Source organism: Schistocerca nitens, chromosome 5 (genome assembly GCF_023898315.1).
Source record: "Schistocerca nitens isolate TAMUIC-IGC-003100 chromosome 5, iqSchNite1.1, whole genome shotgun sequence".
Classification (NCBI taxonomy): Eukaryota; Metazoa; Arthropoda; class Insecta; order Orthoptera; family Acrididae; genus Schistocerca; species Schistocerca nitens.
The window spans coordinates 96,754,320-96,781,968 of NC_064618.1; the positions used below are offsets into that span (position 1 = coordinate 96,754,320).

The 27,649-nt window shown below is 44.2% G+C and overlaps 1 protein-coding gene across 7 annotated transcripts in view; it reads left to right on the plus strand.

Annotated features, from left to right (window-relative positions):
* Positions 1-27,649, plus strand: part of LOC126259903 (adipokinetic hormone/corazonin-related peptide receptor variant I) — a 1,084,372-nt gene that overhangs the window by 289,954 nt on the left and 766,769 nt on the right. For all 7 annotated transcript variants that reach the window (XR_007546573.1, XM_049956985.1, XM_049956990.1 and 4 more), the window contains exon 2: positions 833-889. The gene's annotated coding sequence lies outside the window, so the exon portion shown is untranslated. The remainder of the gene's footprint in view (positions 1-832; positions 890-27,649) is intronic.

The following is a 27,649-nucleotide window of genomic DNA, read 5'->3' on the forward strand; positions in this document are numbered from 1 at the left end:
ATGGGCAGCTGTACCTGTACACGCTATGCAAGCTCTGTTTTGGCCGGCCGTGGTGGCCGAGCGGTTCTAGGCGCTACGATCTGGAACTGCGCGACCGCTACGTTCGCAGGTTCGAATCCTGCCTCGGGCATGGATGTGTGTGATGTCCTTAGGTTAGTTAGGTTTAAGTAGTTCTAAGTTCTAGGGGACTGATGACCTCAGAAGTTAAGTCCCATAGTGCTCAGAGCAATTTTAAACCATTTGAACCAAGCTCTGTTTGACTCAATGCCCAGGCGTATCAAGGCCGTTATTAGGCCAGAGGTGGTTGTTCTGGGTACTGATTTCTTCGGATCTATGCACCCAAATTGCGTGAAAATGTAAACACATGTCAGTTCTAGTATAGTATATTTTTCCAATGAATACCCGTTTATCATCTGTATTTCTTCTTGGTGTAGGAATTTTAATGGCCAGTAGTGTTCAAATATCACCGCACTGTGTATTTATAATAGCGTCCTTTATTTCATATAGATAACGGCGTACACTTTCTTCTGGAACTGACTGTATAATGGGACTACTCTGGTGGACTACGCTAGAGATTTTGTTATATAGTCTTGGAATTTTCTGATCAATATCTTCCCAATAATGATATCTACGTTAGGCAAATGTCGTTGCGATTCTCTATACCCTGTAAGGATGAACTCTCCGTATGCAAAACTAAGTACGTACGGAACCATCAATGCATGAGTTGTACTCTCACTTGGTTAGGGTGTTATTTTCCTTTTATGTACAGCGTATCATACTTGTGATGCTCCCAGCATGAGGAAATGAATAAAAGTGCGATTTCTCATTTCAGGGTGTTGGGGAACGTCTAGCACGTGAACCGGTCGCTCCGCTTCACCCCTTCGAGCAGGTACGTACAGACTGCCTTCCGCTCTGGGCCACACGACGGCAAGGCAGACCGAGCAGCAGCTGAACCGCTTGCGATCGCTGGCACCCTCGCACTGCACTGCTCAGAGGAGCCGAGTGGCAGACAGCTGCGGGCGTGCCAAGAAACAGTCCCGGCAGTGACGTTGAGTGACTGAGCAAAACCCTGGGTGTTGGCGTGCTGATTCGTAGCGTGCTCAACCTGAATGTGGGCACCCTAGAGCCGTCCCCTCCGCGGGGCGTGAAAACTCACGTAGCGGAGAATCTGATGACGTCACAGCGTGGAGTTCCGCCTTTCGCCCACTACACTTGGAAGCGCGGGATGAAGAATCTGGCGTGTCAGATTTTCGTTCCGTGGAGGGAAACGTGTCTAGTGAGGTGCAACATTGCTTGTACATCACAAACAGGACACAGGAGGGTTCACATTCTGAGGAGCTACATTTCTTACAAGGTAGTTCTTTTCGCCTTATACACTCCTGGAAATGGAAAAAAGAACACATTGACACCGGTGTGTCAGACCCACCATACTTGCTCCGGACACTGCGAGAGGGCTGTACAAGCAATGATCACACGCACGGCACAGCGGACACAACAGGAACCGCGGTGTTGGCCGTCGAATGGCGCTAGCTGCGCAGCATTTGTGCACCGCCGCCGTCAGTGTCAGCCAGTTTGCCGTGGCATACGGAGCTCCATCGCAGTCTTTAACACTGGTAGCATGCCGCGACAGCGTGGACGTGAACCGTATGTGCAGTTGACGGACTTTGAGCGAGGGCGTATAGTGGGCATGCGGGAGGCCGGGTGGACGTACCGCCGAATTGCTCAACACGTGGGGCGTGAGGTCTCCACAGTACATCGCTGTTGTCGCCAGTGGTCGGCGGAAGGTGCACGTGCCTGTCGACCTGGGACCGAACCGCAGCGACGCACGGATGCACGCCAAGACCGTAGGATCCTACGCAGTGCCGTAGGGGACCGCACCGCCACTTCCCAGCAAATTAGGGACACTGTTGCTCCTGGGGTATCGGCGAGGACCATTCGCAACCGTCTCCATGAAGCTGGGCTACGGTCCCGCACACCGTTAGGCCGTCTTCCGCTCACGCCCCAACATCGTGCAGCCCGCCTCCAGTGGTGTCGCGACAGGCGTGAATGGAGGGACGAATGGAGACGTGTCGTCTTCAGCGATGAGAGTCGCTTCTGCCTTGGTGCCAATGATGGTCGTATGCGTGTTTGGCGCCGTGCAGGTGAGCGCCACAATCAGGACTGCATACGACCGAGGCACACAGGGCCCACACCCGGCATCATGGTGTGGGGAGCGATCTCCTACACTGGCCGTACACCACTGGTGATCGTCGAGGGGACACTGAATAGTGCACGGTACATCCAAACCGTCATCGAACCCATCGTTCTACCATTCCTAGACCGGCAAGGGAACTTGCTGTTCCAACAGGACAATGCACGTCCGCATGTATCCCGTGCCACCCAACGTGCTCTAGAAGGTGTAAGTCAACTACCCTGGCCAGCAAGATCTCCGGATCTGTCCCCCATTGAGCATGTTTGGGACTGGATGAAGCGTCGTCTCACGCGGTCTGCACGTCCAGCACGAACGCTGGTCCAACTGAGGCGCCAGGTGGAAATGGCATGGCAAGCCGTTCCACAGGACTACATCCAGCATCTCTACGATCGTCTCCATGGGAGAATAGCAGCCTGCATTGCTGCGAAAGGTGGATATACACTGTACTAGTGCCGACATTGTGCATGCTCTGTTGCCTGTGTCTATGTGCCTGTGGTTCTGTCAGTGTGATCATGTGATGTATCTGACCCCAGGAATGTGTCAATAAAGTTTCCCCTTCCTGGGACAATGAATTCACGGTGTTCTTATTTCAATTTCCAGGAGTGTAGAATTCGTGGTATGAATATAAGCTGGAACGGCATTTTCACTCTGCAGCGGAGTGTGGGCTGATATGAAACTTCCTGACAGATTAAAACTGTGTGCCGGACAGGAGGATCTGTCGAAAACGCGTCGCTCTTGATACGATTTGTTATAACTAAAATGTTGCCGGTGTTTGACTTTTTTTAGTGTCATAACTTGTGTGCTAGGTTTGTATACTGTGGTACGGCAAAACGATGATCTATCGAAAGCGCATCGTTCTGGTATAATTTGTTATCGTTAAACAATAATGACATTTGTAGATTGTCTTCAGACAGTGTGCATCATATAAGGAGAGCCTGATGTGTGGAAGACGTAGCATACTTGATAGCGTAATGCGCTGTGCAAACAGAAAAAGCAGGTTCGCATCCACCTTCTTCCATATTCTGTTTAACCTTTTGTTTTGCAAAACATCTTGCGTCTTTTTTATTAATACAATAGTATTACCTGCAGTAATGTATTTGCTCCACTTCTTGTTGCATAGGCATAGTGGACGACCACTTTCCGCTACTTCAACCTGATAACCCCCTCATTTCCATCCTCAAAGCTCTTTTCGTCACTGAGCGCATCCCTGCTGGCGTCTCTGTCTTCAAAGAATCGACACATTTCATCGCCGACTTTGATTTGAAAGGCATTTGCCACGCGCATTAATGAACTATGGCCTACACTGAATAGACATACGGCGAAATTTGAAGCAATGTTGACAATTTCGCTTCGGCTGTACGTTATTTTTGGAGCGTGCCTCCAAATGAGACTATTAAGACTTTCGTTCATATTTTGAGTAAAATCGCCCAAACAACGCTCCACCAAATCAGGTTTACTAACATGTGCCGCGCGGTGTAGCACGTGGTCTCAGGCGCCTTGCCACGGTTCGCCAGCTCCCCCTCGCCACCGCCTCCCTCCCCCCTCCCGTCTAAGGTTCGAGTCCTCCCTCAGGAATGACTAATTGGTGTACGTGTTGTCCTTAGCGTAAGTTAGTTTATGTTAGATTAAGTACTGTGTAAGTCTAGGGACCGATGACCTCAGCAGCTTGGACCGATAGGAACTTACCACAAAATCACATCAGTATAAGTAGAGTTCATGCCATCGATAACGACTTGTGGCAAACAGTTCTCTAACGCCGAGGTGTGCCGTGCACGCTCGGCTTCAAACGCCCACAGAATCGTTAGTTCGCGCGTAATATTTTCGGGAATGATTCTTCAATGTATATACATTCGATTTCCGTAATAAAAAAACGTCGTCTTTTTTCGACCGTCACCCTGTCGTTCCCCCTTAAAGCCGGATTTTCCTGGGACCAGGAATTCTGAGCTGCGCAGTACTCAAAGAGCCCCTTGCACTGCGCCGTCCAGTCAATAGAGTCGGAATAGTGGAGGTGTTTGTCCACAGATCGCAACGCGAAGTGCACCAACGCTTAACCTCACAGATGACAGGCAACCAGCTTCTGTACGAGTCTAATTCGCAGCGCCATAGACGGCGAAGCGTATCCGTGATCGCCAGAGAAGGCACAGAAAAGGAGAAAAAGGTGTCACAGGTTCTGCTGCAAAAACGAAGAGCGCCAGCTACTAGGTCAGGCTGAGATTTCCAGAATGTGTCGAAGATGAAAGGAGTATGAAACGTCCCCTTTGTATAATAGTACACTAATGTGCTTAAACTGACACACAATATTTTTAGCGCAACGCAATCTGACTTTCAAAAAATCCCTACAAAAGAATGGCCCTGACTAACATTAAACTATACCTTTCACAAATCACTTACCTCACAAAAATCTTCGCTACTCAAGCTACTGCAATACAGCGAGCGCCACTACTGCCAGCTAAATAAAAGATTCAAACTACGGAAGGCACTAACTACTGATAGGCATAGTTAGCAAATGAAAGATTTTAATAGAGAACAAACAATGTATTTACCTTAATAGTCATAATATATATAGCAGTTCATGACAAATTACAAAACTCCGCCATCTCTCTCCCCACATCCACCACTGCTGGCGGCTCACCTCCAACTGCGCAACGCTACGCGCTGTTCACAGCCAGCTGCCTAACACTACAATGGCGAGTATTACAACAATGCAAAGCAGCCACAGACTGCACACAGCACAGCCAGTGATTTTCATACAGAGGTGGCGTTACCAATAAAAAAACCTAAACAGCCTACTTACAGGAGCACTATGTCAAATGTTCCACCGCGTACTGGAAAAATGGAAAATTGCCATAAATTGTCGGCGGAATGCCACAGTGGCCTCTGCAGCAACGCTCACGATAACTGTCCAGAAGCAGATGAATGTGATCCACTTTCCGTCCTCACATCTCAGCCAACATCGGAATACGTCTTTTAGCCACATGCCAAAGTCCTTTGGACGAAATGAAGAAGGATGGCTTCAAATGGCTCTGAGCACTATGCGACTTAACTTCTGAGGTCATCAGTCGCCTAGAACTTAGAACTAATTAAACCTAACTAACCTAAGGACATCACACACATCCATGCCCGAGGCAGGATTCGAACCTGCGACCGTAGCGGACGCTCGGTTCCAGACTGTAGCGCCCAGAACCGCACGGCCACTCTGGCCGGCGAAGAAGGATATTGAGGCGCTTCTCAAATATTTAAACGAGAGGAAAGAAACCGACTCCACTTTAAAAACCTCTCTGCAAGAGCTGTCGAAATCACCACCACAAGAGAATTAAATAGACATATTCTTCAAAACCGTGAAAAATTTTCAGCCAGATCTCATTATGCAGACCAAGATGAGAGTTTTGCAAATCGTCACAGATATAGAGTTGTCAAACCAACAGCACCACTGCAGTCGTAGTTCACAAACTGTCGATTGTAATGGAAGTCATTCGTCCTTGCAGCGCTCATCAGCACCGTTCCCTAGGGCCACCAGTCACGCCTACTACACCTCTTGGTGAAATTACTCAAACGATAGACATGGTCACTGAAACACTCATCCCCTACTTATGAACACTAGCGATACAACAAATAATACAGAACAAGACAGTGATTGTATAAGGTTCCATACTTTACTTACTATATAAAACTCGCAGGAATCTTCGAAAATTTTTTGTGGTTGTCCATAACTGAGGTTTTTGTTGTTTGTGTTTGTGTGTGTGTGTGTGTGTGTGTGTGTCAGACTTGTAAAACATATATTTTCTCATTCAATTTCTTGTAAAAAAAATTATTTATAGCTATGAAATCTCTTTTCACACAATGTGCTTCCCAGACAGCACGTGTGAACTGAAAAACTCAAACGCACATCATATTTCCTTCTTGGGGGCTTGTCGACTCTCTACGTCCCGTCCTGTTTTGTGACGCAAAACTCGTACTGCTGTAGCTGAGTCGGCGTAATTTGATCCCTGACAGTCAACAATGGGCTGGGCGCGGCAGCTTCGGAGGCCTACCTCGACGAATAACAACGTAATGCGATTTTGTGAAAGTCTGTATGACAACAGCTCAGTGTTGTGACAGCTCTGTAGACGTCTGCTATTTTAGCCTGCAGCTAGTATCGATTCACAGATGAAAGCTGGGAGCAACGCTACGAGCTGTGAGGGATCGTCTTACGCCATCTAGCCCATAGAAAGACTGCTTATGCAGGACGTCAGTCACATGGCGCAGTTCGCTGGCAGGACAGTAGGCCGTCTGGAGTCTTTCGTTCCTTACACAGGGTGATTTTTTTCCCCCGTGTACAAACTCTATGGATCGATTCATGAGAGGATGCTGAACAAAAAAGGTCTAACGAACTTATGTCTGGAAATGCATGGTTTTCGTGCTAGAGACCATTGGTTCACATTGTTACAGAGACTGCGGTCTAATACGCGCTGTACCATGCAGCCAGAGTTACAGTATGTGTTGAAAAATGGTTTCCATGTGCCTCAAGTCACGCGTGTACTCGCCATAGCATATTCTGTCCCACACGTTCACATCGGCCAGGCTGCAAGCGAACAAAGGGAACATGAATACGCTGCTACAGTGTCACCACATCTGGAATGAGCTCTGCATACATGATACATTTGAGATGGCCCGATAACCAGAAATCATACGGATTGAGATCCGGTGAACGAGCAGGCTGTGGAAGTGTGCCCACTCGTTGGATCCATCGACCGTGAAGTGCACGGTTGAGATGCGTCCGGACGTTAACGGTGAAGTTGGCTGGATCACCATCATGTAGCAGCCACGTAACTTCTCGAATCATCAACGGCACTGCTTCCAGCAGGAGAGGCAAAGTCACCCGCAAGAAACACCGATAGTTCCGACCTGTTAGGCGACGTGGAAGGCAGACTGGTCCAGAAATACGCTCATCAGTTACCCTGGCCCACATATTCCGGCTGCAACGATGCTGGTGATTCCCTGTCACCGTACCATAGGGGTCCTGCATGCTCTCCCACACATGGCTGTTATGAAAGTTCAAGATACCACTCCGTGTAAAGGTGGCTACATATGTGAACAGGATAGATGACACAAGTCCCGGAATCGTTGTTGCCTGCTAACGAAACCTGCGACAAAACTGCTCCTGATGTGAAAAGTCTGTCGCTAGTAAGCTTCAAATGGTTTAAATGGCTCTGAGCACTATGGGACTTAACATTTGAGGTCATCAGTCCCCTAGAACTTAGAACTACTTAAACCTAACACACATCCATGCACGAGGCAGGATTCCAACCTGTGACCGTAGCGGTCGCATGGTTCCAGACTGAAGCGCCTAGAACCTCTCGGTCACCACTAGTAAGCCCTGTACATGCTGTAAGTGACAAGGGTAGTAAGAGTTGTCATGAAGAATGTTCCAACCAAATTTTCCTTCAAGTCAGGTGTCCGAACATTTCGCGTACGCGCTGCTGATTTCCAGCTTCCTGAAATGACGCAGTCTCAAACGGCGAAACACTGTTGCAAACATTCAATGCTGTGGTTGTTGTCGGCGGGGTTAAGGTTTGATGCAACCTTGCTACTCGTCGCCCGTTGCCATTCGCCTTTCCGTAAGTAAACACCATGTCTGCAAGCTCTCGATGAATACGGAAGCATTTTGTACAACGGCGTATCACATCCGCTACAAGGCGAGTCAGCAAGGGAAGTGAATCGAACACGACATTAAACATTATTGTGGCAGTAGAGGTCGCCAGGGCATGACGTATGAGGAACAGTACCACTCTCTAGGAGGAACCCACACATACTGTAATTGTGGCTGCATGGTACAGCGCATATTAGACCGCAGTCTCTATGACAAAGTATGATTGAATAAATGGTATCTAGCATGGAAACCATGCGTTTCCGCACGTACGTCCATTAGACCTGTTTTGTTCCGTATACTCTCATCGATCAATCCCTAGAGTTTGTACCTGGTGCAAAAAATCACGCTGTATTTCGATAAATGCTGGAATGTTTACAGATATTCCTTTTTAATTTGGATGGGAAAAATAATCGCCTGATTCCTCGCGTTTAGAGAATCAAACCGTGTCCAGTGAGAGAGGCATGTATAGGCAGCCTGCTGCTACTCGTTTCTCGCTCACAGACGTACTGCGATCTATTTCCAGTGATTAATATAGATTTTAGCACTTTAGGTCTAAGGAGATTGTATCGCTACCGGCCCTTACCAAACTGGCAATCGCCGATTCACATGCGAAGGGCTTAGCCTGACCGTGACTGTACCTACTGACAAGGAATCGTACTACAATTTCGTAATTTCGAAGCAAGTGAAACAGTAACAACAGCAAAGAAGAAGGGTTTTGAACTTTCGTTCTACTAATATGAAAGTAAACTGTAATTATGTATACTGCAGTCGCCAGCCTGATTAGGCAATGCGATATCAAATTTTATGGCAAAGTGGAGATAAACTTTACATAAGAAAACTAACCTCAATTGGTACCCTAATTAATATCTTCTAACACAGTTACTCTCAAACTTGCCCTAGAAAACAACACAACAACTGACCCTTATGCAGAACATAGACTGGCCACTAAAGTCAGTAGCACACAGTCTCACAATAACATTTACTATGGGCAAAAACTGCTATGCAGTATAAAGAAGAAATGCAGAAGGGCATGTGAACCTGCTAATAAAGTCTGACCGGAAATAGCGTGAACTACTATTATTTTAGTCAACTATCACGAGAAGGTCATAATTTGGAACAGTACTGACGCGGCGGTCGCCTTCCACAGTGTTAACCACACTTTCATTCAAGTCAGGGCTCCAGAAATTTGCAGATGAAGTTACTTTATACAAATGGGCAGTATAGTTATTATTGACAAACTGCCTATTGGCTTCTGTCTCGGGTTCTTCGGCCGACGTTCATTTAATGATTTTTCTGACGTTTCGCCAGCACGAGTGGCTGGCATTGTCAAAGCTTCACCCTCCATTGCCGGTGGTGAACTGGAGCCGAGCTCGCGGGCGCAGACTATATGTACCTGACGCGCCAACGTCCGAGGGCTTCTCCGCGGTCATTTTCGGTGCGGTTCTCCTCTTGCTACCTGCGACGGTCGTTCGCTGCAGTACGGGAAGCCAGGATCCGTTGACCTTAAGGCTTTCCTCTTTCTTGTTCAAACTGTTCGCGTGTTTTTTGTATAAATACAATACGTTGGCGCGCCAGGTACATATAGTCTGCGCCCGCGAGCTCGGCTCCAGTTCACCACCGGCAATGGAGGGTGAAGCTTTGACAATGCCAGCCACTCGTGCTGGCGAAACGTCAGAAAAATCATTAAATGAACGTCGGCCGAAGAACCCGAGACAGAAGCCAATAGGCAGTTTGTCAACAAGTGGCCACGAAAGCCTCAACAATAGTTATTATTTATAAGAAAGGTTTTGGTGCAGAATAAATCATTATACTGATTGCTACACTTGATCAGAAGGAGCCTTTACTGCATTTATCACACAATTTAAGTAGCTTATAGCGTCGCTTAAACTGGTATGGTTTGAAGAACCATAATCACTTGCTAATAGTAACACACAAAATTAAGAAAGTGGCAGTTACCTTTACTCTCAACTTCAAGTAGAATGAATAATGCAAAATTAGTTCAAGAGCTAACAGGGGGACCTAACAACTAACCTGCCATTGGACTAACTGGTTTTGTAAATGACTGCACAACTTGAAAAACTACTTTAAAACAACTTGCATAAAGAAATAAACAATTACAAGCTCAAAAACCTGTTCAAAGTGAAATAATGCTGCACTCTTTTTATAACTTTTACTTACAGGCACCTTCTACACATCATATTTTTCTCATTGATTATTTTAATCGCAGCTTCTTGTTTAATGAAAAGCTTTCTTTATGAACAAACTTTAGCAAACTTCAAGATGAAAAATTATTGGAGTAAATGGTTTACTACTGTACAGACAACTAAACAAACTTCATACTCCATAATGATAATAGCTTCCCTATTTATGGACCATTAGAATATACGGAGTTTCTAAAAATTATTACTTTCACAGAGTTCTATGTATAAAACCAGAGGTGCAGTTACTGTATAATTTCTTAAAACGTCAAAATAATTAGCATGATTATCAAATATTTGCACAAACAATGATCTTGACTATGCAGATATACTATTGTACAATGTCAGCAGAGAACTCACACGGAATATACATAAATCTATCGATTATTGGTGTTACAAGATCTGCGATCATTAGCACTAAATACTAAGCCACTTGCCTTGATCATCAAAATATTTTGAAGCTTTTAAATCTTCAACTTGGTAATTGGAAATGATTTGTGTGCCAAAACCTCTCGCTAGCGATGCGGAAGATGGTACTGTTAAATTCCGATTAAAGTACCGCCCTTGCATTCTGCTCTAGAACAGCCTTACCTGCACGGCTTTAGAATATGAACGTTAACTGCGCAAATCACTTACGATTTATGTGATACCAATTCCAAAATTTTGATTATCAATACTGTGCAGAATTGATTCCACACAAAATGGCTAACTGTTGCGTATTAAAGCTGTGCCCTTTTACTGAATTTATACGAAATATTCCAAATGAAAATTAATCGTAATTTCATCTCAGAAATTTCGTAAGGCCATGCAATTCTCGCCTTGCAACAGATAACTCAGCTCTGCCCTATCTTTCTCAGTTGTAAGAATGTGAAGTGCTGAAATGCATGGCTCTGAAATAAATCACTGCCTGGCTTTTCGCCTTATTTTACTTTAGACTGCTTTTGCAAGAGAGACTTTTGTTCTACTTTCAAAAATAGAGCTTGCTGTACACGCTTTTCATTCTAACGGTGATGACAACCTTCAGTTCAAAAAAATGGCTCTGAGCACTATGCGACTTAACTCCTGAGGTCATCAGTCGCCTAGAACTTAGAACTAATTAAACCTAACTAACCTAAGGACATCACACACATCCATGCCCGAGGCAGGATTCGAACCTGCGACCGGAGCGGTCGCTCGGCTCCAGACTGTAGCGCCTAGAACCGCACGGCCACTCCGGCCGGCGACACAGCCTTCAGTGAAATATTTACAAATGAATAAAAGGGTATTTAGAAGTGCCTAGTGCTAACATGAACTACGATTTTTTAGGATTCTCATACATCATAAAAATAGATCCTCACATATAATATTTAAATTATGTAAAATGTATTCTTTGCTTTTCTAATGAAATACTTTTAATTCAAGGTAGACAGTGAGGAATAATAATTGAGATTCTGAACATATCCATGGTAATTCACCCTGCATACAAAAACAAAGATATTGCTACGTACAGTCTTTACAATAATTATTCGGCTAGAGCTCGAAGCAAATAAAACTCAATGCATATTATGTTTTTCCAGAAGTGTTGTATCTCTATAAAACCATCTCAAAAGGATCCGCTATCCTCAAATACATGTCAGGGAACATCTCAAATAAAATTTTATTCTCCGTGTGGCACGTCCGCCGCCGAAGCTCATCAATTAGCGGCTATTCAGCACTGTCTCTTTCTCTGCAGACGATTCTCTCGCTCTTGCTCTACAAATAACATAGCCTCTGGTACCCAAAGAAAACATATTACTTAAGTGTTCAGGCATCAAAGTACGCTCATAGCGGCAAAAATTGCCAATTTATCATGCTATATACGCTTTCCATTTTATCATCTCATAACGCGTTTCGTGAGAATTCCATCATCAGATCGATAAATATCAATACGTTGTATTTTGTTGCTTCATACTCACTTCTGCAATACCATAAGTGCCCAGTGTTGAAGAATGGAGTAGGAAGCAACAAAGTACTCCATAGTGATTTAATAAGTACGTTTTTCAATTCCACTGTGTTGTTGTAATGTATTCCTTACGATGTCTTGTCTCGCATATTATATTTCAGGCCGTAGTTCTGCATATTCAGAGGAAAATGTCATGAAATAATAAATGAAAATGTTTGGCGATCAGAATAAAAGTTTTAAAATCTAACAGATATTAAGATGTAGGTTATTAAGGTCGGGATTAGCATTATTAGGATTTTTGGAATTAAAATCAAGCTTTGCACAATTTACAGTGTTGTGGTAAGAGACATCAGTAAGGGCAATAAATAGTATGTTAAAAGAAAGTATGACGTTGCACTAAAATCTAGTCGAAACCATATGGTAGATGGAAAAAGTTGTGTCAAATCTAACGTTTAGAAATTTTTTAAGACAATGAGTACAAAGTTGCAGATCACAGACGGCAGTAATATTAGTGTTACAGTAGTTCAGAGCTGATAATGTGTTAAAATAGTCTTCAAATGACCATTGTTGTAAAGATGATAAATGTGGCATAGCGTGTTCAATGCAAATCTGACGGTCTGACAATACTGCTCTCGCCACCCCCTCCCCTCCTCCCCTCTCCAGAAATTGGACTGAGTTTTCACTGAGGATGGCTACTACAAACAAATAATTACGAAAGCCTAAGTTACTATCAATGGGCGATTGTTTAGTGGTTTTAAATACTTTTCAAAATCATGATTTGGTACAGCAGCTGTTTCACATTTTCATTGCAACTAACCTCAGTTTAGGTCAAACAACAGGCCTCCTCAGACATTTTAAGAACGACTTTAATTACACAAGTTGCTTCCTGAAACGTGATCATTTGTATCCAAATCACAATTCCCGTTTTGTAATATCGAAATTATAAAATGTGACAACTTCTAATTTTGGTGCGGTATATCAGGGGCGTCAAAGCATTTGGATCGCGAACCGCGGCCTAGCACGAGTGCCATAGCTCTCACCATCGCTGGATATTTTCACCACCACCACGCCACCCTGTCTGTGAGAGAGGAAAGGGAAAAGAAGGGAACTGCAAATCTGGCGCATTTAAATAACAATGCAGCCGTTCTGAATACTTCTTGGTTTTATATTTCATATTTCGCAACAACATAGATAAAATAATGTGATTTAATTATTTTCGTCGTTATCAAGACATAATAAAATTTTTTGAAGACATAAATATAATTTTTATCTGGTGCAGGTTGTGTGCATATGGGCAGAATGTGACAATTTCACAGACTTTCGTACTCAGGCCGCCACGTACTCATGAATTATTTACTTTCATAATAATATTAATAAAAAAATATCTTTCAGACAAATATGTCGATCGAAATATTGTAGCACTTTGGCAACCTGATTATGGAGACGTGGAAATTCTACCTAAGGAAGGCAATGTAGACGTCCTGGTCAGCTTTAACGTAAAACGATTTGTCATTAAAACGGGAATTACCTTGCAGGTAATCAGTTACATCTGCACATGCGCATGGGTGCTTTCAACTGCAACGGCAAATAGTCTCGAAAACACATGTAATACAGGAGTGTCATCAAAACGTTTAGGGCACTATAGTTGTAACCTTCTTCTTATTTATTGGCTTTCGGAATGTTCCCATACAACCATCTCAACACAGAAAATGTTTTATTACAATTTGTTTTGGCAGTTAATGATAGATATTAGTTTGAGTTGTACCCTCGTATGAAGTTACCTAGACTTAACAAACGACTGATTGGGCATAAAACAAGTTTTATAATCAGAGTACAATAAAACGAGTAAGCGAGATGAATATGTAGCACAGGATACACAGTGGTGGTGTTCTGTAAAATTTCAACTTGTGATATAACAAGAAATCATCAATAGCCATTGGTACCTATTAGGGGTATTTCCAGTACAGTCCGCATTAACTATATATATATATCTAAACTAACAATAACAATTGTTTCAAAAGTTTCGGACAGTGAATTAAATATTTTCGTAGGTCTATAAGTACCATCTTGAGAGAATAGGAGAACAGTTTACAAGAAGCAGATTTGTGCATTATAACCACATGTATAGACACACAAGTCTTCAGACACACACATATATAGGAGATACATTGTGACATGCTTTCAGAGGCTGAGCGTTGGCGTATTCTGCTGACAAGGGAACCTCCCCATCGCACCCCCCTCAGATTTACTTATAAGTTGGCACAGTGGATCGGCCTTGAAAAACTGAACACAGATCAATCGAGAAAACAGGAAGAAGTTGTGTGGAACAACGAAAAAATAAGGAACATATACAAACTGAGTAGTCCATGCGCAAGATATGTAATGTCAAGGATAATCTGAGCTCAGTAGCGCCGTGGTTCCGTGGTTAGCGTGAGCAGCTGCGGAACGAGAGGTCTGTGGTTCAAGACTTCCCTCGACTGGAAATTTTAATTTTTTATTTTCAGTTTGTGACAAACTTTTATGTTTTCATCACTTTTCTTGGGAGTGATTATCACATACACAAGAAAACCTAAATCGGGCAAGGTAGAAGAATCTTTTTACCCATTCGCTAAGTGTACAAGTTAGGTGGGTCTACTACATATTCCTACCATGTGACGCACATGCCACCACCAGTGTCGTATAGAATATATCAGATGTGTTTTCCTTTGGAAGAATCGGTTGATCTATGACCTTGCGATCAAATGTTTTCGGTTCCCATTGGAGAGGCACGTCCTTTCGTCTACTAATCGCACGGTTTTGCGGTGCGGTCGCAAAACACAGACACTAAACTTATTACAGTGAACAGAGACGTCAATGAACGAACGGACAGATCACAACTTTGCGAAAATAAAGAATGTAAACTTTTCACTCCAAGGAAGACTTGAACCAGGGACCGCTCGCTCCGCAGCTGCTCACGCTAACCACGGGGCCACGGCGCTCCTGTGTTCATACCGTCCATGATGTTGCATATCTTGCGCATGGACTACTCAGTTTGTATATTTTGCTTTTTTTTCCATAGTTCCACACATCTTCTTCCTGTTTTCTCGATTGATCTGTGTTCAGTTTTTCAAGGCCTATCCACTATGCCAACTTATAACTAAATCTGAGGGGGGTGCGATGGGGAGGTTCCCTTGTGAGTAGTCAGTTAACTGAGCTTTGGTCTTCCTCTGGCATTCAAAGTAACAAGCGCATTAGATTAGCAGCGACGATCTTGGCACTGTTGACGAACTCGTACAGCAGCCTATACATTACTACATCGTTGGATACCAATAACGATTGGAGGCTGCTTGGGACCTGATGAACGAGAGCCCGAAGATTACTTGCAAATGCATTTCTGTGATTTTGCCGAGCACATTACAGGAATACATGGTTTGGATCGTTCTTCCTCTCCGCAATCAGGTGGAGGGCTGTCGCTTTGATGGACCAATAGAAGTGTTTGCTGAACTTCATATGATTAAATTTCAACCCTGCTATAAATGCCATGAAGGTCTTGTTTGTGCCTTATTATACCGTGGTACTCTTGCCATCGTGGGATGGATTAGCGGACAGTGACTGCCTTTGATTTCAGATGTTTTCGACACTGTCTCTTGTCAGTCAGAGGACAACAGCTTTCTGAGCATTGGTATGATACCTGTAAGAGGGAGTTTATCATTTTTAATAGCTCCATGGAGAGATGCCTAGAATATTTACTTGTTAATTTTCAGGTATCTCAGAGGGTGACATTTTGCGGCTGGTTTTGTGAAGTTTCTGGAGCCGGGGGCTGCAATCGCTACCGTCCGTGGTGGTAATTTCAGAGAAGCAAAGGTTTAACGATTCGGGAGAGCGTATGGAAGGAGAACACATCCTGAAAAGAACTATCACTGCATACGCTGAGCGAGCACTAGCCGGGTAGGAAGTGTTTACACATAGCTCGCCAATGTTGTCTCTTCCTCTTCCGAGAGTGAACTGGTAGTGATTCTTTCAAAGCCACAATGAATTCTCCAGATCTCGAATTTCTTTAGCGGCAGTGTGCTTAGGAAACAGGACTGTGTTTGCCAGAATGTGTTCCTTCTATAATGCAATTTTCTTTTTAAGCCCATTCCCATCAATTCAGTAAGAAGTTGCTTCTCACCTTGCAATATCTTAGTCTGGGCGGTGTGCAGTCTGTTGTTGTTGTTGTTGTTGTGGTCTTCAGTCCTGAGACTGGTTTGATGCAGCTCTCCATGCTACTCTATCCTGTGCAAGCTTCTTCATCTCCCAGTACCTGCTGCAACCTACATCCTTCTGAATCTGCTTAGTGTATTGATCTCTTGGTCTCCCTCTACGATTTTTACCCTCCACGCTGCCCTCCAATGCTAAATTTGTGATACCTTGATGCCTCAAAACATGTCCTACCAACCGATCCCTTCTTCTAGTCAAGTTGTGCCACAAACTTCTCTTCTCCCCAATCCTATTCAATACCTCCTCATTAGTTACGTGATCTACCCACCTTATCTTCAGCATTCTTCTGTAGCACCACATTTCGAAAGCTTCTATTCTCTTCTTGTCCGAACCAGTTATCGTCCATGTTTCACTTCCATACATGGCTACACTCCATACAAATACTTTCAGAAACGACTTCCTGACACCTAAATCTATACTCGATGTTAACAAATTTCTCTTCTTGAGAAACGCTTTCCTTGCCATTGCCAGTCTACATTTTATATCCTCTCTACTTCGACCATCATCGGTTATTTTACTCCCTAAATAGCAAAACTCCTTTACTACTTTAAGTGTCTCATTTCCTAATCTAATTCCCTCAGCATCACCCGATTTAATTTGACTACATTCCATTATCCTCGTTTTGCTTTTGTTGATGTTCATCTTATATCCTCCTTTCAAGACACTGTCCATTCCGTTCAACTGCTCTTCCAAGTCCTTTGCTGTCTCTGACAGAATTACAATGTCATCGGCGAACCTCAAAGTTTTTACTTCTTCTCCATGAATTTTAATACCTACTCTGAATTTTTCTTTTGTTTCCTTTACTGCTTGCTCAATATACAGATTGAATAACATCGGCGAGAGGCTACAACCCTGTCTCACTCCCTTCCCAACCACTGCTTCCCTTTCATGCCCCTCGAATCTTATAACTGCCATCTGGTTTCTCTACAAATTGTAAATAGCCTTTCGCTCCCTGTATTTTACCCCTGCCACCTTCAGAATTTGAAAGAGAGTATTCCAGTCAACATTGTCAAAAGCTTTCTCTAAGTCTACAAATGCTAGAAACGTAGGTTTGCCTTTTCTTAATCTTTCTTCCAAGATAAGTCGTAAGGTCAGTATTGCCTCACGTGTTCCAACATTTCTACGGAATCCAAACTGATCTTCCCCGAGGTCGGCTTCTACCAGTTTTTCCATTCGTCTGTAAAGAATTCGCGTTAGTATTTTGCAGCTGTGACTTATTAAACTGATAGTTCGGTAATTTTCACATCTGTCAACACCTGCTTTCTTTGGGATTGGAATTATTATATTCTTCTTGAAGTCTGAGGGTATTTCGCCTGTCTCATACATCGTGCTCACCAGATGGTAGAGTTTTGTCATGACTGGTTCTCCCGAGGCCATCAGTAGTTCTAGTGGAATGTTGTCTACTCCCGGGGCCTTGTTTCGACTCAGGTCTTTCAGTGCTCTGTCAAACTCTTCACGCAGTATCTTATCTCCCATTTCGTCTTCATCTACATCCTCTTCCATTTCCATAATATTGTCCTCAAGTACATCTCCCTTGTATAAACCCTCTATATACTCCTTCCACCTTTCTGCCTTCCCTTCTTTCTTAGAACTGGGTTTCCATCTGAGCTCTTGATATTCATACATGTGGTTCTCTTCTCTCCAAAGGTCTCTTTAATTTTCCTGTAGGCAGTATCTATCTTACCCCTAGTGAGACAAGCCTCTACATCCTTACATTTGTCCTCTAGCCATCCCTGCTTAGCCATTTTGCACTTCCTGTCGATTTCATTTTTGAGACGTTTGTATTCCTTTTTGCCTGCTTCATTTACTGCATTTTTATATTTTCTCCTTTCATCAATTAAATTCAATATTTCTTCTGTTACCCAAGGATTTCTACTAGCCCTCGTCTTTTTACCTACTTGATCGTCTGCTGCCTTCACCACTTCATCCCTCAGAGCTACCCATTCTTCTTCTACTGTATTTCTTTCCCCCATTCCTGTCAATTGTTCCCTTATGCTCTCCCTGAAACTCTCTACAACCTCTGGTTCTTTCAGTTTATCCAGGTCCCATCTCCTTAAATTCCCACCTTTTTGCAGTTTCTTCAGTTTCAATCTGCAGTTCATAACCAATAGATTGTGGTCAGAATCCACATCTGCCCCTGGAAATGTCTTACAATTTAAAACCTGGTTCCTAAATCTCTGTCTTACCATTATATAATCTATCTGAAACCTGTCAGTATCTCCAGGCTTCTTCCATGTATACAGCCTCCTTTCATGATTCTTGAACCAAGTGTTAGCTATGATTAAGTTATGCTCTGTGCAAAATTCTACAAGGCGGCTTCCTCTTTCATTCCTTCCCCCCAATCCATATTCACCTACTATGTTTCCTTCTCTCCCTTTTCCTACTGACGAATTCCAGTCACCCATGACTATTAAATTTTCGTCTCCCTTCACTACCTGAATAATTTCTTTTATCTCGTCATACATTTCATCTATTTCTTCATCATCTGCAGAGCTAGTTGGCATATAAACTTGTACTACTGTAGTAGGCATGGGCTTTGTGTCTATCTTGGCCACAATAATGCGTTCACTATGCTGTTTGTAGTAGCTAACCCGCACTCCTATTTTTTTATTCATTATTAAACCTACTCCTGCATTACCCCTATTTGATTTTGTATTTATAACCCTGTATTCACCTGACCAAAAGTCTTGTTCCTCCTGCCACCGAACTTCACTAATTCCCACTATATCTAACTTTAACCTATCCATTTCCCTTTTCAAATTTTCTAACCTACCTGCCCGATTAAGTGATCTGACATTCCACGCTCCGATCCGTAGAACGCCAGTTTTCTTTCTCCTGATAACGACGTCCTCTTGAGTAGTCCCCGCCCGGAGATCCGAATGGGGGACTATTTTACCTCCGGAATATTTTACCCAAGAGGACGCCATCATCATTTAATCATACAGTAGAGCTGCATGCCCTCGGGAAAAATTACGGCTGTAGTTTCCCCTTGCTTTCAGCCGTTCGCAGTACCAGCACAGCAAGGCCGTTTTGGTTAATGTTACAAGGCCAGATCAGTCACTTAAAATACGAAGTTGCAGTCCATTCTGGATGTTGTAATTTACGTTCCTACACGTCTTTTTCCTTCAAAAATTCAGCAATTGCGGGTTTTGAATAGAAAAATCGATTCAGACTTGCCCCTTTTCCTTACCCATAGACTTTTCAGTATATATAAACTATGCATACTCTTCGTTCAGTACCATAGAGTTCTGTTGCTACGGACAGTGGAAAAACGCGTGCGACTTCAGAAATTTTACTTTCCACACACTAACTTTTTCCTGTCTACGTGCCTACAAATTTACCAAAAACGCTTCTTGTTGTTATGAATAATGAGTCCTGTCTGTTAATCGTTGCAATTTTTTGCTCTCTCATTGTCAAGTAAATCTTTAAATTCTTCGTAAGCACTACTGTAAAGTCGTTTCATAGCCGAGTGGTGGTACTCGTCGCCTATATATGCCGAGAATTCTCATACCTCCTTTCTGTCATTCCCGTTCATTCTTAAAGGCCTTTGGCGATAAATCGCTAGACCACCTCATTTTGTGTAAACAGCCGCTGGACCTGTGAACGTCTTCCATACCACGGAGAAACGACGAAGGGTAAACAGCGATGACAACATGATTCTCCCGGACTTAAGAGAGCTATGGCGATCGACAAATGCCGCACCGAAATACTAAATGAAATGTCTCGGTGTACCCAGTAGTTCAGGGAAGGAGCGAGCAAAGCCGAGGGGGGCTGAGCTCTAGTCCTGCATGGGGCCCGCACATACCTGGTCCGCGTTCAGCACGACGTGACCAGGACTGCAGTAAATGGATAACAGTGTATTCGAAACAAACGCCCACGTTCCTCGGAGCGTGACCTGTAATTAATGTAGTTCTCGTTGCCTGAGGGTGGCCTGTTGGTTGACTGAAACTGCTAATGTCTCAGTAGGGAAATTACATCCAACTGTGGTCCCAAATCAGGGTTCACGAAAAGCCTCCACCTCCACAGGTGGGCCGGCCGGAGTGGCCGAGCGGTTCTAGGCGCTACAGTCTGGAACCGCGCGACCGCTGCGGTCGCAGGTTCGAATCCTGCCTCGGACATGGATGTGAGTGATGTCCTTAGGTTAGTTAGGTGTAAGTAGTTCTAAGTTCTAGGGGACTGATGACGTCAGAAGTTAAGTCCCATAGTGCCCAGAACCATTTGAGCCATTTTTCCACAGGTGGGTGCGGCTGGCGGGCAGGAAGGCCCCCAACGACAAGTGGCGGTGACCGCCACGCGCGCAGGCACAGGGTCGTTAAGTTTTTGGGCACACGAGGAGCGCACCATGTTTGGACACGCGCTTATCGCCCGGCTGTCGCCAGCCACTTGTTGGCACTCGCGAGCAGCGGCCGGTTCACACTTTAATTCCAGCCACGGTCTCGAGTGCTGGAGCAAGGAACGCGAGAGGCAGCCGCGATACCAGACAGAAACAGGACAAATCCACTTAGTGCCACCTTCAGCATAAAACTCGGCGCATTTCTCCAGCGTGTCGATGGAGACAAACTCAAGTTAATGATCGGTGGGGTTTTCTTTCATTCGTGTGAAAGAGTTAGCGGTCGGTGGGGTTTTCTGTCTTTCGTGTCAAAGAAACTGAATCCGTTGCTCGAGAACTCCTGCGGGATGGTTTCGTCAGTAGGGCAACATTCTGGAGGTCAGGGGTAACGATGTTCCGAATCTTGCAGGTTAGCGACTGGATTTGAAAGCCGGCCAGGTGGCTTGGGTGAGAATATCCCGCTTTTCGTCTTAGTATATGTGCTTCGACGGACTTAAAATCAAATAAGGCAGAGGGATAGATAACTGCTGTGGTGGCAGAAGAGCCAACACCGTGCTACTAGTGGAGGCCGAAATGCACGCGTTTTAGCTTACGCAGGCTGGCGTGAGGAGGGAACAACTATACTGACGTGTGGTCTGGAACATGACAAGGAATTAGAATTCAGAAAGCGGACGTAATTAGTTGGATACTTAACTTTAATCCGTTAATGATGAACGTCGCTCTTGACGGTACATTAGTCATAATATTATCTGTTCAGAAGACATAGTAACTGAACATGGCGCCTTGCTAGGTCGTAGCAAATGACGTAGCTGAAGGCTATGCTAAACTGTCGCCTCTGCAAATGAGAGCCTATGTAGGCAGTGAACCCTCGCTAGCAAAGTCGGCTGTCAAACTGCACGCGAGTGCTAGGGAGTCTCTCTAGACTAGCCCTGCCGTGTGGCGGCGCTCGGTCTGCAATCACTGATAGTGGCGACACGCGGGTCCGACTTATACTAACGGACCGCGGCCGATTTAAAGGCTACCACCTAGCAAGTGTGGTGTCTGGCGGTGACACCACAATAACACTCCAACAAAATTTCTAAAGTAAGTGGTTCAAATGGCTCTGAGCACTATGGGACTTAACTTCTATGGTCATCAGTTCCCTAGAACATAGAACTACTTAAACCTAACTAACCTAAAGACATCACACACATCCATGCCCGAGGCAGGATTCGAACTTGCGACCGTAGCGGTCGCGCGGTGCCGGATCGTAGCGCCTAGAGCCGCTCGGCCACCACGGTCGGCAAAGTAAGTGGCAATAAAACCACTATTCACGTTGGTGTGTGGAATGTATGAGTCTGGCGACATACCATCTGACTGAAGAATATCATCCACACAATTCCGAAGATTGCAAGAGCTGACAAGTGCGAGAATTATCGCACGGTCAGCTTCACAGCTCATATATCCAAGTTGCTCACAAGAATAATATATAGAAGAATGAAAAAGAAAACTGAGCATTTCTTAGATGACGAGCAGTTTGGGTTTAGGAAAGATAAAGGCACCAGAGGCAAGACGTACAAGACCCACGAGGGAATAAAAAGAATGGACGACCAAGAACGAAGTGCTCGGAATAAAAAGGGTGTAAGGCACTGATGTAGTCCTTCGCCCCCTACTGTTCAATCAGTGCATGGAACAAGGAGTGATTGAACTAAAAGAAAGGTTCAGGAATAGGATCAAAACTCATGGTGAAAGGATGTCAGTGATAAGATTCACTGATGACATTGCTATCCTGAGTGAAAGTGAAGAACTACATGGTGTGGTGAGTGGAATGAACAATCTAATGAGTACAGAATACAGATTAAGAGTAAATCGAAGAAAGTCGAAAGTAATGAGAAATATCAGAAATGAGAATGGCGAGAAACTTAACACCTCGATTGGTGCTCAAGTTAAGAAATTCTACTGATTAGGCAGCAACCAACGACGGACGGAGCAAGGAGGAAATCAAAAGCAGACTAGCACTGGCAAAAAGGGCATTCCTGACCAAGAGATGTCTACTAGTATCAAACATAGGCCTCAATTTGAAGAAGAAATGTATGAGAATGTAAGTTTGGAGCACAGTATTGTATGGTAGTGAAACCTGGACTGTGGGAAACCAGAACACAAGAGAATCGAAGCATCTGAGATATGGTGCTACAGACGAATGTTGAAAATTAGGTGGACTGATAAGGCAAGGTTCAAATGGCTCTGAGCACTATGGGACTCAACTGCTGAGGTCATTAGTCCCCTAGAACTTAGAACTAGTTAAACCTAACTAACCTAAAGACATCACAAACATCCATGCCCGAGGCAGGATTCGAACCTGCGACCGTAGCGGTCTTGCGGTTCCAGACTGCAGCGCCTTTAACCGCACGGCCACTTCGGCCGGCTAAGGCAAGGAATGAGGAGGTTCTGCACAGAATCGGAAAGGAATATGTGGAAAACACATCTATTCAGACATCAGGGAATTACTTGCATGGTACTAGACGGAGCTGTAGAGGGCAAAAACTGTGGATAAAACATAGACTGGAATACATCCAGTAGATAATGACGCCGTATGGCTCTAAGCACTATGGGACTTAACATCTGAGGACATCAGTCCCCTAGACTTAGAACTACTTAAACCTAACTAACCTAAGGACATCACACACATCCATGCCCGAGGCAGGATTCGAACCTGCGACCGTAGCAGCAGCGCGGTTCCAAACTGAAGCGCCTAGAACCGCTCGGCCACAGTGGCCGGCTTGACGACGTAGGTTGTTAGTGCTACTCTGAGATGAAGAGTAGGTCCGTGACCACGTAGGCTGAGAAGTGAACAAAAGTGTGAGATGGATTTACATCACACATTACCAACAAATTTCACCAATATTCTGCCCAACGCGCCACACAGGACGTGTCACACAATAAGAAGTTTTTCGCATCCCTCTTACAAACATTTTACCCCTTCTAAATCTACATCTGCATAGATGCTCCGCAAGCCTCCTTGGCGGAGGGTACCCTGTAAAATACAAACAGCGGTGTGAATCATTCGGATACAGAACAGCGCGTCTTAAAGCGAGAGACGTTTGAACGATCAGCCAGTTCAAGCTTTAACGGAAAATTTCGGCAACGCATAGAAACAAAATACCGATATATACTGCACAACAGAATTAACCACTTTTTCGAAACCCCGTTTTTTCTCGTCGTGATGTATAGGTTTGAAATTTTCCTTAGTGGTGCCTACAACATTCCTCTCTAATGATGAAAAGCGTGGCGGCCTGCGACGTCATCCTTGGGTTTGGCGACGCTTCAGACAGCAAGGTGTAGACACTTGCGAGAAAAAGGTCACAGCTCAGAACTTAGTTTGTAGGGTGAGACGGGCTTACAACGTCACATTATCAACAAATTCCAGCAAAATTCTGCCAACGCCACCGTGGACGTGGAAGATCGTCACATACCTCTTACAAAAAGCCAGCGTATGGTTGGTGGCGGAGGGTACCCTGTAGCATTACTAGTCATTTCCTTTCCTGATCGAAAAAACACTATCTGTATGCCTCCGTATGAGCCCTAATTTCTCGTATCTTATCTTAGTCGTCCTTAATCGCAGTACAGCAGTAGAATCCTTCGACAGTCAGCTTCAAATGCCGAGCCTCTAAATTTTCTCAGTAGTGTTGCTCGAAAAGAACGTCGCCTTCCCTCAGGGATTCCCATTTGCGTTCCCGGAACATCTCCGTAACACTTGTTGTTCGAAACTACCGGTAATAAATCCAGCAGCCCACCTCTGAACTGCTTCAGTATCTTCCTTCAATCCGACCTGGTACAGATTCCAAACACTCCAGTAGAACTCAAAAACAGGTTGCACCAGCGTCCTATATGCGGTCTCCTTTACAGGTGAACGACACTTTCCTAAAATTCTTCCAACAAACAGAAGTCGACCATTCGCCATCCCTACCACACTTCTCACATGCTCATTGCATCTCATATCGCTTGGCAACGTTAAGACCAGATATTTAAACAACGTGACTGTATCAAGCAGTTCACTGGTAATACCGTATCCTTACATTACAGGTTTGTTCCCCCTACTCACCCCCATTAACTTACATTTTTCCACATTTAGAGCAAGCTGACATTCATCACACTAACTGAAAATTTTGTCTCAAAATTTTGTCTAAGTGGTATCTTCCTAGAGTCACTCAACTTCGACACCTCACCGTGCACCACAGCAAACAACCAGAGAACGCTGTTCACCCTGTTGCGAGTAGGCTGTGTAGGTTTTTTTGTTGGTAACGTCACGTAGCGCTCTGTATGAAAATCACTGGCTGTGCTGTGTGCAGTCTGTGGCTGGTTGGCATTGCTGGAATATTCGCTATTGTAGTGTTGGGCAGTTGGATGTGAACAGCGCGTAGCGTTGCGCAGTTGGAGGTGAGCCGCCAGCGGTGGTGGATGTAGGAAGAGAGATGGCAGAGTTTTGAGAGCGTACGATCTGGACGTGTGTCCGTCAGAAAAACGAAATTTGTAAGACTGGATGTCATGCACTGATATATATATATATATATATATATATATATATATATATATATATATATATATATATATATATATATATATATAATGACTTTCGAACACTATTAAGGTAAATACATTGTTTGTTCTCTATCAAAATCTTCCATTTGCTAACTACGCCAATCAGTAGTTAGTGCATTCAGTAGTTAGAATCCTTTATTTAGCTGGCAGTATTGGCGCTCGCTGTATTGCAGTAGTTCGGGTAACGAAGATTTTTGTGAGGTAAGTGATTTGTGAAAGGTATAGATTTTTATTAGTCAGGGCCATTCTTTTGTAGGGATTATTGAAAGTCAGATAGCGTTGCGCTAAAAATATTGTGTGTCAGTTTAGTTCAAAAATGGTTCAAATCGCTCTGAGCACCATGGGACTTAAGATCTGAGGTCATCAGTCCCCTAGAACTTAGAACTACTTAAACCTAACTAACCTAAGGACATCACACACATCCATGCCGAGGCAGGATTCGAACCTGCGACCTTAGCGGTCGCGCGGTTCCAGGCTGAAGCGCCTAGAACTGCTCGGCCACACTGGCCGGCTTGTCAGTTTAGTGATGATCAGAATAAGTAAAGAGATAAATGTCTGAATACGTTCAGTTTTGCTCAGCTTTTTGAAAATCAAATAACGTAAGGGGTTTACGAGCACAGTAATTCATAATTTTTTCTAAGGGGAGGTTTCACTGTCAGCCAAATCGTTTATGTATACAGAGAACAACAGCAGTCCTATCATACCTCCCTGGGAGACTCTTGACGATGCCCTCGTCTCTGATGAACACTTGCCATCGAGGACAACATACAGGGTTCTGTCACTTAAGAAGTGTTCGAGCCAATCACATATCTACGAATTTATTCCATATCCTCGTCCCTTCTTTAACAGCCTGCAATGGGGCACCATGTCAAATCCTTTCCAGAAATCTGCGTGCTGCCCTTCATCCATAGTTCGCAGAATATCATGTGAGAAAAGGGCAAGCTGAGTCTCGCACGAGCGATGTTTGCTAAAACAATGCTAATTCGTGAACATAAGCTTCTCAGTCTGAAGAGTCTTTAATATATTCTGAGAATATGTCCAGGCATTCCATTGCAAACAGTAGTTAAGGATATTGGTTTGTAATTTTACCCTTCCTTTGACGCCTCTGCGTTGGAGGTTAGAATCGCTACGCCCAGCGTTGAAATCACGCATTATTCTTGTGTGTGGCCGTGGAAAACATTCCTGACACACTGCCACTCCAAATCGATAAGAAAAGGCTTCAGGGGATTACATAAAGGGCGAAAATGAAACCACCCCTTCTCTTGAGTCTTTGATACCCACGCATTTGGCGATCTGAAATGAGAGTCTGCAGTGCGATCAGCAACAGGAAGTTCTTAGCAACCTTAGACACTGCTGACACCCGCGGACGATTCAAACCTTCTCTATGGACGCTCTGGGTCTGCCGTCCCACTGAACGCGATGGCACTCCCTTTGGAGTCCAGTGCGATCGCAGTTTTTGCTCTATTGTACAGTTTGGAACCACAAGCGACCAAATTTGAACGCGGTCCGAGCAGCAAAGGGTACCCTTTTTTTTTTTTTTTTTTTTTTTTTTTTTTTTTTTTTCTCTCCAACCCTCCCGCCGCGTGATCACGAATAGATGGTTCAAATGGCTCTGAGCACTATGGGACTCAACTACTTAGGTCATTAGTCCCCTAGAACTTAGAACTAGTTAAACCTAACTAACCTAAGGACATCACAAACATCCATGCCCGAGGCAGGATTCGAACCTGCGACCGTAGCGGTCTTGCGGTTCCAGACTGCAGCGCCTTTAACCGCACGGCCACTTCGGCCGGCATCACGAATAGATGCGACATTGTCACATGCGTGAATAAAACCACTGATAGGCAACCTCCTAACACCTCTGCATTCCGCCATGTCTACTAGCAGGTAGCCAAGACACTCTCACGGGTTTTTCTGTAAAGGTACATTTCCAAAGTGCTCAACAAAGGTGGGCCAGTGGCTCTGAATGTATTGCCATACTGGTGGTCTCAGAGTCACTGTTCGCCGTTTTATTCACGTGTCAACATTGCATAAACACCCTTTGCTCCTTCGGATCGTGTTCAGATTTCGTCGAATGGTTTTGAACGGTACCTTGTGGTTCCACACCGTAAACTACACATAAAACAGCTGAAAGTTGGGAAATGACACGAGAAGCGGCCAGGAGCCTCGGGGAAACGAGGGAGAGAGACCAGTTTCTCTGCACAGCCTGATCAGATTTTGATTCGCTAAAACTAAAACTCTCCCTCTCTCCACATAATGTGGGGTTTGAGAGAGAGGAATTAGAGTTTTACAAATGTTGACCCACATATTAATTTTTTCGCAGATTCGGATAACTTTTGCTTGTTTCGTCGGTCAACATTTGTAAAACTCTAATTCCTCTCCCTCAGACCCCACACTACGTGGAGACAGGGAGAGTCTTAGTTTTAGCGAATCAAAATTTAAGAAGTAAATAAGTATTTCTTATTTATCCGTAACCATATTCCACTCAAAAATGAGAACATGATTTTTTTTTAATTACAGCGCAAACTACCAAGAATCAAAACAAATGTTTAAGACAAAATGT